Here is a 12869-nt window from a genome sequence, read left to right as displayed (position 1 = left end):
ATGGTTCTCTTTCTTTACCGTGTTTCCTAGCAACGAAGTCTCTCTTATCATAACGTTGATTCTTTGATTGTGTGTTATCAAGATCAACGGCAGGTTCAATCTCTACATCATTATCATTGCTAGGTTGAGCATCAACATGAACATCATCATTAACATTATCACTAGGTTCATGTTCATTACCAGATTGTGTTTCAGCATCAGAAATAGAAATATCATTGGGAATCTCAGATGTGTCAACAACAGGTTCACTAGAAGCATGCAAAGTCCTATCATTTTTCTTCTTCTTCCTTTTAGAAGGACCAGGTGCATCAACATTAGTACTCTAAGAATCTTGCTCAATTCTTTTAGGGTGGCCCTCAGGATACAAAGGTTCCTGAGTCATTTTACCCCCTCTAGTCATAACTCTAATAGCATTATCATTTTTCTTATTGTTTAATTCATTGAGCAAATCATTCTGATCTTTAAGTACTTGTTCTACTTGAGTGGTAACCATAGAAGCATGTTTACTAATAAGTTTAAGTTCACCTTTAACTCTAGACATATAATCACTCAAGAGTTCAAGCATATCAGCATTGTGTTTCAATTGTCTACCAGCATAAGCATTGAAGTTTTCTTGTTTAACCATAAAGTCATCAAACTCATCCAAGCACTGGCTAGCAAACTTGGGAAATGGAATTTCACATTTATCAAATCTATAGAGAGAATTTACCTTTACTACCTGTGTCGGGTTATCAAGACCATGTATTTCTTCAATAGGTGGTAAATTCTTAACATCTTCAGCTTTAATACCTTTTTCTTTCATAGATTTCTTTGCCTCTTGCATAACTTCAGGACTGAGAAATAGAATACCCCTTTTCTTCGGAGTTGGCTTAGGAGTTGGTTCAGGAAGTGTCCAATTATTTTCATTAGTCAACATATTATTCAATAGAAATTCAGCTTGATCAATAGTTCTTTCCCTGAAAACACAACCAGCACAACTATCCACGTAGTCTCTGGAAGCATCGGTTAGTCCATTATAAAAGATATCAAGTATTTCATTTTTCTTGAGAGGATGATCAGGCAAAGCATTAAGTAAACGGAGAAGCCTCCCCAAGCTTGTGGAAGACTCTCTTCTTCAATTTGCACAAAATTATATATTTCCCTTAAAGCAGCTTGTTTCTTATGAGCGGGGAAATATTTAGCAGAGAAGTAATAAATCATATCCTGGGGACTACGCACACAACCAGGATCAAGAGAATTAAACCATGTTTTAGCATCACCCTTTAATGAGAATGGAAACAACTTAAGGATAAAGTAATAGCGAGTTTTCTCATCATTAGTGAACAGGGTGGCTATATCATTTAATTTAGTAAGATGTGCCACAATGGTTTCAGATTCATAGCCATAAAAAGGATCAGTTTCAACCAAAGTAATTAACTCAGGATCGACAGAGAAATCATAATCCTTATCAGTAATAAAGATAGGTGAATTAGCAAAAGCAGGGTCATATTTCATTCTAGCATTCAAAGACTTTTCTTTAAGCTTAGCTAATAATTTCTTAAGATCAGATCTATCATTGCAAGCTAAGAAGTCTCTAGCGGTTTCTTCATCCATAACATAACCCTCAGGCACAATAGGCAATTCATATCTAGGGGGAGAATCTTCATCGTCACTTTCATCAATATTATCAGTTTCAATAATTTCATTCTCTCTAGCCCTAGCAAGTTGTTCATCAAGAAATTCACCTAGTGTCACAGTATTATCAAGCATAGAAGTAGTTTCATCATAAGTATCATGCAAAGTAGAAGTGGCATCATCAATAACATGCGACCTATCAGAATCAATAGCAGCACTAGGTGTCGCAAGTTTACTCAAAATAGAAGGTGAATCAAGTGCAGAGCTAGATGGCAGTTCCTTACCTCCCCTCGTAGTTGAAGGAAAAATCTTGGTTCTTTGATCTTTCAAGTTCTTCATAGTGATAAGCAGATATAAATCCCAAGTGACTCAAAGAATATAGCTATGCTCCACGACAACGGTGCCAGAAAATAGTCTTGATAACCCAAAAGTATAGGGGATCACATCAGTTTTCGAGGGTAGAGTATTCAACCCAAATTTATTGATTCGACACAAGGGGAGCCAATGAATATTCTCAAGTATTAGCAGCTGAGTTGTCAATTCAACCACACCTGGAAACTTAATATCTGCAGCAAAGTATTTAGTAGGAAAGTAATATGATAGCAGTGGTAACGGTGGTAAAAGTAATATTTTTGGTTTTATAGTGATTGTAACTGTAGCAACGGAAAAGTAAATAAGCGAAGAACAATATATGAAAAGCTCGTAGGAATTGGATCGGTGATGGAGAATTATGTCGGATGTGATCAATCATGCAACAGTTACAACATAGGGTGACACAGAACTAGCTCCAGATCATCAATGTAATGTAGGCATGTATTCCGAATATAGTCATATGTGCTTATGGAAAGAACTTGCATGACATCTTTTGTCCTACCCTCCCAGCGGGGTCCTATTGGAAACTAAGGGATATTAAGGCCTCATTTTAATAGAGTACCAGACCAAAGCATTAACACATATTGAATACATGAACTCCTCAAACTACGGTCATCACCGATAAGTATTCCGATTATTGTCACTTCGGGGTTAACGGATCATAACACATAATAGGTGACTATAGACTTGCAAGATAGGATCAAGAACTCACATATATTCATGAAAACATAATAGGTTTAGATCTCAAATCATGGCACTCGGGCCCTAGTGATAAGCATTAAGCATAGCAAAGTCATAACAACATCAATCTCAGACACATAGTGGATACTAGGGATCAAACCCTAACAAAACTAACTTGATTACATGATAAATCTCATCCAACCCATCACCGTCCAGCAAGCCTACGATGGAATTACTCACGCACGGTGGTGAGATTCATGAAATTGGTGATGGAGGAAGGTTGATGATGATGATGGCGACGGATTCCTCTCTTCGGAGCCCCGAACGGACTCCAGATCAGCCCTCCCGAGAGAGTTTAGGGCTTGGCGGCAGCTCTGTATCGTAAAACGCGATGAATCCTTCTCTCTGTTTTTTTCTCCCCGAAAGTGAATATATGGAATCAAGGTGGATGTCGGTGGAGCGTCAGGGGGCCCAAGAGGCAGGGGCGCGCCCAGGGGGGTAGGCGCGCCCCCACCCTCGTGGACAGGGTGTGGGCCCCCTGACGTGGATTCTTCTTCTAGTATTTTTTATATATTCCAAAAATAATCTCCGTTGATTTTCAGGTCATTCCGAGAACTTTTATTTTTGCACAAAAATAACACCATGGCAATTCTGCTGAAAACAGCGTCGGTCCGGGTTAGTTCCATTCAAATCATGCAAGTTAGAGTCCAAAACAAGGGCAAAAGTGTTTGGAAAATTAGATACGACGAAGACGTATCACACGTACAAAACATAGCCATTAGTTGCAACTGGTATTGGTAAGATTGAAGTGGTGAGTTCATACTTGGTAAGTCCTGAGAGGTAGTTGTTCGGGCACTTCATCTTGGCCAGAGCCCACCCAAAGTCAGCGGCGGCGGCGGTGAGCTATTCCTCCGGGTCAAAGCGTGGGTCAGTGCGACTGACATGTGTACCTACAGGCAACCAGTAAATGTTAGAAGTTAAACTGCAATTGCACAAATGATGTGAAATACTGTAAGACATGGGATGCAACTAACCTTGACAGTAAACAATAGCATCGGATGTTATGACCCTGCGTAAGTACATGAACAGGCATGTTAAGTACAACATGGTTAGCATCCACCAAAAATAGCAAATGGGCAACATCTCTAGTTATATCCTGAGTCATGTATTGTAAGTTTGTTGCTGGTATTGATGAAATTGAGTTGGAGAGTTAATACTTGAACATCACACAATGTGCAGTACTGAAATAAACAAGGCACGAACATGCTTAATACATCAATTGTACAAAACATAGCCATTGCAAGTGGTATTGGTAAGATTGAGCTGGTCAGATCATACCTGGTAAGTCCTGGGGGGTAGTCGCTGGGGCACTTCATCTGGGCCAGAGCTTGCACTAAGTCGGCGACGGTGGAGGCGAGGTGTTCCTCCGGGTCAACATGCACATCGTCCATCGCGCCATCGACCGCCATCAGCTCCTCGACCTACACATGATATGTGGTTGGGCTTGCGCGGTGATGCTCTGGAGGTATGGGCGGTGGGGATTTGGAGGCATGAGGATGTTTCGCATGCGCCATTTAAGCAATCAGGACGGGGCCATGATAGAGATCGGTGGGTTACCTGATTGGGTTGACGATGGTCGGGCAGAACGTAGATGTGGTTGAAGTTGTGGTTGCGACGACGGCAATTTGAGCTGCCAGTAGGGGGAAGGGGGAGGGGGGATATGTTGTCGCTTGAAGCTACGTCGGTATTTCACCAAAGAGGAAGGGATGATACAACACAACAGCGGTAGGTATTTCCCTCAGATATGAAACCAAGGTTATCAAACCAGTAGGAGAACCAAGCAACACAACGTAAACAGCCCCTGCACACAAATAACAACTTCTCGCAACCCGACGTGTTGAAGGGGTTGTCAATCCCTTTCGGGGTATGGCGCCTCAAGTGGCAAACGGATGTGAGATAAATTTGTAGTAAACTGATAGATCGAACACCAAACAAAATAAATAATAATAAATTGCAGCAAAGTATTTTTGGGTTTTTGGATTAATAGATCTGAAAATTAAAGCAAATAAAAGTAGATCGCAAAGGCAAGTATATGAGGAAGAAGACCCGGGGGCCGTAGGTTTCACTAGTGGCTTCTCTCGAGAAAAATAGCAAACAGTGGGTAAACAAATTATTGTTGGGCAATTGATAGAACTTCAAATAATTATGACGATATCCATGCAATGATCATTATATAGGCATCACGTCCAAGATTAGTAGACCGACTCCTGCCTGCATCTACTACTATTACTCCACACATCAACCGCTATCTAGCATGCATCTAGTGTACTAAGTTCATGGAGAAACGGAGTAATGCAATAAGAACGATGACATGATGTAGACAAAATCTATCTATGTAGAGATAGACCCCATCATTTTATCCTTAGTAGCAATGATACATACGTGTTGTTTCCCTTTCTGTCACTGGGATCAAGCACCATAAGATCGAACCCACTACAAAGCACCTCTTCCCATTGCAAGATAAATAGATCAAGTTGGCCAAACAAAACCCAAATATCGGAGAACAAATACAAGGCTATAAGCAATCATGCATATAAGAGATCAACTAAACTCAAATAACTTTCATGGATATAAAAAGATAGATCTGATCATAAACTCAAAGTTCATCGGATCCCAACAAACACACCGCAAAAAGAGTTACATCACATGGATCTCCAAGAGACCATTGTATTGAGAATCAAGAGAGAGAGAGAGAGAGATGAAGCCATCTAGCTACTAACTACGGACCCGAAGGTCTACAAAGAACTACTCACACATCATCGGAGAGGCACCAATGGAGGTGGTGAACCCCATCCGAGATGGTGTCTAGATTGGATCTGGTGGTTCTAGACTGTGCGGAGGCTGGATGAATATTTCGTCGAATCCTCTAGGGTTCTGGGATTTTTTGGGTATTTATAGAGCAAAGAGGTGGTCCGGGGGACACCCGAGGTGGGCATAACCCACTAGGGTGCGCTTGGGCCTCCTGGCGCGCCCTGGTGGGTTGTGCCCCCCTCGGGGCACCCCCCAGGTGCAGCCAGGGCCCGTTGTGTTCCTTCTGGCCCATAAAAATTCTTCGTAAGGTTTCGGGGCATTTGGACTCCGTCTGATATTGATTTTCTGTGATGTAAAAAACACAGAAAAACATGAACTGACACTTGGCACTATGTCAATAGGTTAGTACCAAAAAATGTTATAAGATGATTATAAAACATCCAAGATTGATAATATAACAGCATGGAACAATCAAAAATTATAGATACGTTGGAGACGTATCAACATCCGCAAGCTTAACTCCTACTCGTCCTCGAGTAGGTAAGTGATAAAAACAGAATTTTTGATGTGGAATGCTGCCTATCATGTCATATCATATTCTTTTCTTTATAGCATGGACAATTGGACCTTTAGTTGTTCAAAGCAATAGTCTAGTTTTGACATGATAATTTAGATACTCAAGCATACCAACAAGCAACCATGTCTTTCAAAATATCAAAACTAAAATAAGTTATCCCTAGCCCATCATGCTCAAACATTGATCCATTCATGAAACACACTTGAATATTAGCTATATCCAATACTAAGTACGATAATATTGCCTCCTAGTTGGTGCTTTTATAAGAGAATATGGAGACTTAAAATAAAAATTGCATAAAGTAAAAGAAAGGCCTTTCACAGAGGGAAGTAGGGATTTGTAGAGGTGTCGGAGCTCAAAGAGAAAAACTTAGAGATAAAAACATTTTGGCATGTGTATCCATCCCACCAACGAAAACGACTTAGAGTTAAACGACTTCGAGTTCCCAATACTTTCCATGCATAGATATATCATAGGCGGTTCCCAAACAGAAAATGAAGTTTATTCCTTTTTCCACCATACTTTCACTTTCCATGGCTAGCCGTATCCACGGTTGCCCTCCATACCAACACTTTCCATGCAATTTATTATTTGACAACATAAAGTAAATTCATTTTTTTGCATTTTGGGACTGGGCATCCCTAATACCTTTGCCTTACTCTCGTGCAATGACAAGTGAATAAACACTCATCGTGAGAATAACACATCTAGCATGAAAAATATTAGCCACCCCTCACCACTCCGCGAGCGAAACGAACACACAAAAGAGAAGTTTATTTTTGGAAACTAGAGATGGCACATGCAAATTTGCTTAGAATGGCAAAAGAATACCGTATATAGGTAAATATAGTGGACTCATGTGGCAAAACTGGGTTAAAGGTTTTCGGATGCACAAGTAGTGATCATACTTAGTCCAAAATGAAGGCTAGCAAAAGATTGGGAAGCGACCAAGCAAGAAACAGATAATCTCATAAGCAAGCATTAAGCATAAATAACACCGAATAATGCACCACAAGTAGGATATAATTTCATTTCATGACTGTTGACTTTCGTACTTGCATAGGTAATCACAAACCTTAACACCAATATTCTTACTAAAGCATAATTACTCACCAACATAACTCACATATCACATCATCATATCTCAAAATTATTACTAAGAATCAAGTTTATTTTGTCCACTGATCTTCATGAAAGTTTTTATTATATCCTTCTTGGATATCTATCACTTTGGGACTAATTTTCATGTGTTGCTTTTGACAAGCTCCAACAAATATAAGTGAAGATCGTGAGCATAATAAATTTTTCTTTCTCTCAAATTAATTTAAGTGAAGCAAGAGAGATTTTCTTGAATATTTTACTAACTCTCAAATAAATCTAAGTGAAGCAAGAGAGCATTTCTTCAAAAATACTAAAGCACACCGTGCTCAAAAAAGATATAAGTGAAGCACTAGAGCAAGTCCATTGCTCATAAAAAATTTAAGTGAAGCATAGAGAGCAATTCTAACAAGTCATGACATAATTTTGGCTCTCTCAAATAGGTGTGTCCAGCAAGGATTGATGACTTAAAACACAAAATAAATCAAACAAAGACTCATATCATACAAGACACTCCAAGCAAAACACATATCATGTGACGAATAAAAATATAGTTTTGAGTAAAATACTGATGATCGTTGGAATAAAGCGGGGATGCCACTCGGTGACATCCCCAAGCTTAGTTGGTTGCTCATTTTTGGATTATAGCTTGGGATGCCGGGGCATCCCCAAGCTTAGGCTCTTCCATCCTTCCTTCATCCATCATAAGATAACCCAAAACTTGAAAACTTCAATCACACAAAACTCAACAAAACCTTTGTGAGATCCGTTAGTATAAGAATAATAAATCACTATTATAAATGTTGTATCAAACCAATTCATATTTTATTTTTGTATTATATCTACTGTATTCCAAATTTTCTATGGCAAAAACTCATCAAAGAAAACCATAGAGACATCAAAATAAGCACACAAAACAAAGAAAACATAATCTGTCAAAACAGAACAGTCTGTAGCAATTTGACTATTTCGAATACTTCTGTAACTCTAAAAATTCTGAACAATTAGAAAGACCTGAGCAATTTTTATATTGATCTACTTCAAGTGGAATGTGTATTTTATTACTCTCTGGTAAAAACTGAAAATTAATTTCGTGAGCATAAGAGTTTCTGTTTTTTCAGCAAGATCAAACAACTATCACCCAAGAAGATCCTAAATGCTTTACTTGGCACAAACACTAATTAAAACATAAAAAACACAATCATAACAGTTGCATAATTGTGCTAACACTCAAGAATAGAAAGCAAAAATAAAATGTATTCATTGGGTTGCCTCCCAACAAGTGTTATAGTTTTACGCCCTTAGCTAGGCATAAAGCAAGGATCCAAGTTTTGTCTTCCGAAGTTTTGGCAACTTTTGCAAGGGTTTTCTCGAACCCGGGAGGCTCTTTACGCTTCCCTAAATTCTCCCGGAAAGAAACCATCTTAAGATCCAAAATATCTAATTGCTTATTACAAAGAGTAATCAGGGCATTCATGCGATTGATACTACCATTGAGGTATTTGAGGGGTTCATTATATTTTTGTACTTCAACCATATGTTTATGCAAATCACCAAGTTTGTCCAACATTTGAGCTCCATCAGGGGTAAAAGGAAACCCCTTCTTTTGAGGTGGAATTCCCAAAATTCCCTCTAAGATTTCAAAGGTAGCATTGGCATCAAGTTCAATGAAGTTTCCTTTAGCGGCAAAATCAAGAAGTTGACTATGATGCAAAGCCAATCCTATGTAAAAATTTCGAAGCAAAACTTTAGCGTCCCCCTTTAAGTTGGAAATACGATACGATTCCATAAGCCTATACCAAGCATCTTTCAAATTTTCTCCTTGTCCTTGCTTGAAGTAAAGGACTTCAAAATCTGGTGACAAAGGAGTAGGGATGCTAGCCATCGAGACTGGAAAGCAAGAGAACGGCAAACGAAAAAGAGAGGCGAATAAAACGGCAAATTTTTGCGAAGAAGGGGAAATGGAAACGAGAGGCAAATGGCAAATAATGTAAATTGCAAGAAGATGAGATTTGTGATTAGGAACCTACTATATGTTGAAGATCCTCCCCGGCAACGGTGCCAGAAAAGGCACGTGGTCGGAGACTATCTTGACTTGATCCTCCCCGGCAACGGCGCCAGAAAATTCCTTTTGATGTCGCTTGAAGCTACATCGGTATTTCCCCAAAGGGAAAGGGATGATGCGGCACAACGGCGATAGGTATTTCCATCAGATATGAAACCAAGGTTATCGAACTAGTAGGAGAACCAAGCAACACAACGTAAACAACCCCTGCACACAAATGACAACTTCTCACAACCGACATGTTAAAGGGGTTGTCAATCCCTTTCGGGGTACGGCGCCTCAAGTGGCAAACAGACGTGAGATAAATTTGTAGTAAATTTATTGATCGAACGCCAAACAAAATAAATGAGAATAAATCGCAGCAAAGTATTTTTTAGTTTTTGGATTAATAGATCTGAAAATAAAAGAAAATAAAAGTAGATCGCAAAGGCAAATATATGAGGAAGAAGACCCTGGTGCCGTAGGTTTCACTAGTGGCTTCTCTTGAGAAAATAGCAAACGGTGGGTAAACAAATTATTGTTGGGCAATTGATAGAACTTCAAATAATTACGATGATATCCAGGCAATGATCATTATATAGGCATCACCTCCAAGATTAGTAGACCGACTCCTGCCTGCATCTACTACTATTACTCCACACATCAACCGCTATCCGGCATGCATCTAGTGTATTAAGTTCATGGAGAAACAAAGTAATGCAATAAGAACGATGACATGATGTAGACAAAATCTATCTATGTAGAGATAGACCCCATCGTTTTATCCTTAGTAGCAATGATACATATGTGTCGTTTCCCTTTCTGTCACTGGGATCAAGCACGGTAAGATCGAACCCACTACAAAGCACCTGTTTCCATTGCAAGATAAATAGATCAAGTTGGCCAAACAAAACCCAAATATCGGAGAAGAAATACAAGGCTATAAGCAATCATGCATATAAGAGATCAAAGAAACCCAAATAACTTTCATGGATATAAAAAGATAGATCTGATCATAAACTCAAAGTTCATCGGATCCCAACAAACACACGTAAAAAGAGTTACATCACATGGGTCTCCAAAAGATCATTGTATTGAGAATCAAGAGAGAGAGAGATGAAGCCATCTAGCTACTAACTACGGACCCGAAGGTCTACAAAGAACTACTCACGCATCATCGGAGGCACCAATGGAGGTGGTGAACCCCATCCGAGATGGTGTCTAGATTGGATCTGGTGGTTCTGCACTCTGCGGCGGCTGGATGAATATTTCATTGACTCCTCTAGGGTTCTGGGATTTTTGGGCTATTTATAGAGCAAAGAGGCGGTCTAGGGGACACCCGAGGTGGGCACAACCCACCAGGGCGCGTCTGGGCCTCTTAGCACGCCCTGGTGGGTTGTGCCCCCCTCGGGGCACCCCCCTGGCGTAGCCAGGGCCCGTTGTGTTCCTTTTGGCCCTTAAAAATTCTCCTTAAAGTTTCGGGGCATTTGGACTCCGTCTGAAATTGATTTTCTGCTATGTAAAAAACACGAAAAAACAGGAACTGGCACTTGGCACTATGTCAATAGGTTAGTACCAAAAAATGATATAAAATGATTATAAAACATCCAGGATTGATAATATAACAACATGGAACAATCAAAAATTATAGATACATTGGAGACGTATCAGGAGATACTGAAGAAATATGATGGGTGGGGATGTGGTGGGAGGAATAAATTCTGAAATCGCGCGCCTAATGAAAATTTCGCTGCGAAACTTGAAACTTGGGGCAGGGAAACACACAACACAGACGAAGCGCGTAAAATACTCGTGTGTGAGAATTGAGAAAATTGGCAGACCCCGTTTCCAAAAAATGTACACATGTAGTTGATTTTTCGGTCAATGATACACCTATTTTATTAGGAAACGTCGCACATGTAATTGACTTATGGATTATTAACGCAAAAAACGCACACGGGTACACCATAAAAACCATGTGTTTTGTGATCTTTTAATAATTCTTATATCTATCAGCATCTCGAACCACACCTAATTTCAAAAATCTCTTTCATTGTATCAGGATTATTCAATGTACATGAATGAGGCAAGGTGACACCCGATGAGCAATCATCGGTTTATGAAATTCAATCAAGTGTCAACCTGCCTCGCTCGCATAGCCAGATTTGTTCCTATGCAACAAGAGAGAAGCTTGCTGCCATCCGCCAGCGCTGCAATTTAAGTCGGTGTGCGGCCAACTCGCGCAGCAAGGTGGGACTAAAAACCAGCTGCGGCCAACTCTATCTCCGCCAGTGGCTGTGGGCGGACGTTTCAGGAGTATTTAGGGCCGGGGTGCGGCTACAAAACTTCAGTGAACACATACTAATCAACGCTCAAAGCCCTCAAAGAATGTGCTTACCGACATTTACGTTAATAATAGATAGTACCAACTTAAAATACTAGTGGTAATTTCCTCTAAAACTAGTATGTATGTAGTACTCATAGATGCTCATAGTTAATTATACAAACTTACAGGTGACACACGCACTAACTACTTCTCACATGCTGCCATCGGGGCATGCCGGGCTAGACGCCGTCGTTCTCCTTCCCGGCCTTGTAGGCGACAGCCCACCGTGCTTCAATCTTTGCCGAGCTCTCCTCAGCACGACATGCGGCCTCTTCTTTCCTGCGGAGGCAGTACTCTTTTTTCTTGACTGCTTTCTGCCTTTTTAGCTCCTTCTGTGCGGCTTTGACCGCCTGTAGATCCACCGCCCATTTGGCCATGGCAGCCACAAAGTCCGCCCACGTAATTGTGTGGCCGTTGGCGGTGATGAACTCGGCACGACAAGATGTCATCGCTTCCTTACCATGTGTGCGATCGCGGGCGGCTGTGACGCCCCCGATTCGACCGTACACTAATCATACACGCAAATGTGTACGATCAAGATTAGGGACTCATGGGAAGATATGACTACACAACTCTAGACACAAATTAAAATAATATAAGCTTTATATTTACAAGCCAGGGGCCTTGAGGGCTCGAATACATAGCTCGATGCACAAGAGTCAGCGGAAGCAACAATATCTTAGTACAGACATAAGTTAAATAAGGATGCCTTAAGAAGGCTAGCACAAACATCAACGGTCGAAGAGGCAAGGCCTCCTGCCTAGGACCTCCTAACTACTCCTGGTCGTCGGCGGGCTCCACGTAGTAGTAGGCACCCTCAGGGTAGTAGCAGTAGTCGACGGTGGCATCTAGCTCCTGGGATCCACCATCTTGTTGCAACAACCAGAAAGAAGAAAGGAAGGGAAAAGGGGGGTAGCAAAGCAACCACGAGTACTCATCCAAAGTACTCGCTAGTATCAGATCTATACTAAGTATGCATTGGTATCAAATGGAAGGGTTGTATCTGTGGACTGAAATGCAGAATGCCAGAATAGAGGGAAAGGCCTAGCCTATCGAAGACTAGCATCTTCAAGCAGCTCCAAGCATCTTCCAGCATGTAGAAGAGTAAAGAATAGCAGTTCATATTTAACAAACATGTTATAGCATTAACGCCCAGAGATCCTTCCTCGACTCCCTGCGAGAAAAGCCATCCCGAAGCCACATATCCATCTCATGTCTCAAGTAACCAGTTCTAGTTGTAATAGATCAGGATACAAGTCTAAACGTCCATTACCGTGGACACGGTA

Source organism: Triticum aestivum, chromosome 5A (genome assembly GCF_018294505.1).
Source record: "Triticum aestivum cultivar Chinese Spring chromosome 5A, IWGSC CS RefSeq v2.1, whole genome shotgun sequence".
NCBI classification, from domain to species: Eukaryota; Viridiplantae; Streptophyta; class Magnoliopsida; order Poales; family Poaceae; genus Triticum; species Triticum aestivum.
This window is presented reverse-complemented; position numbering follows the sequence as displayed.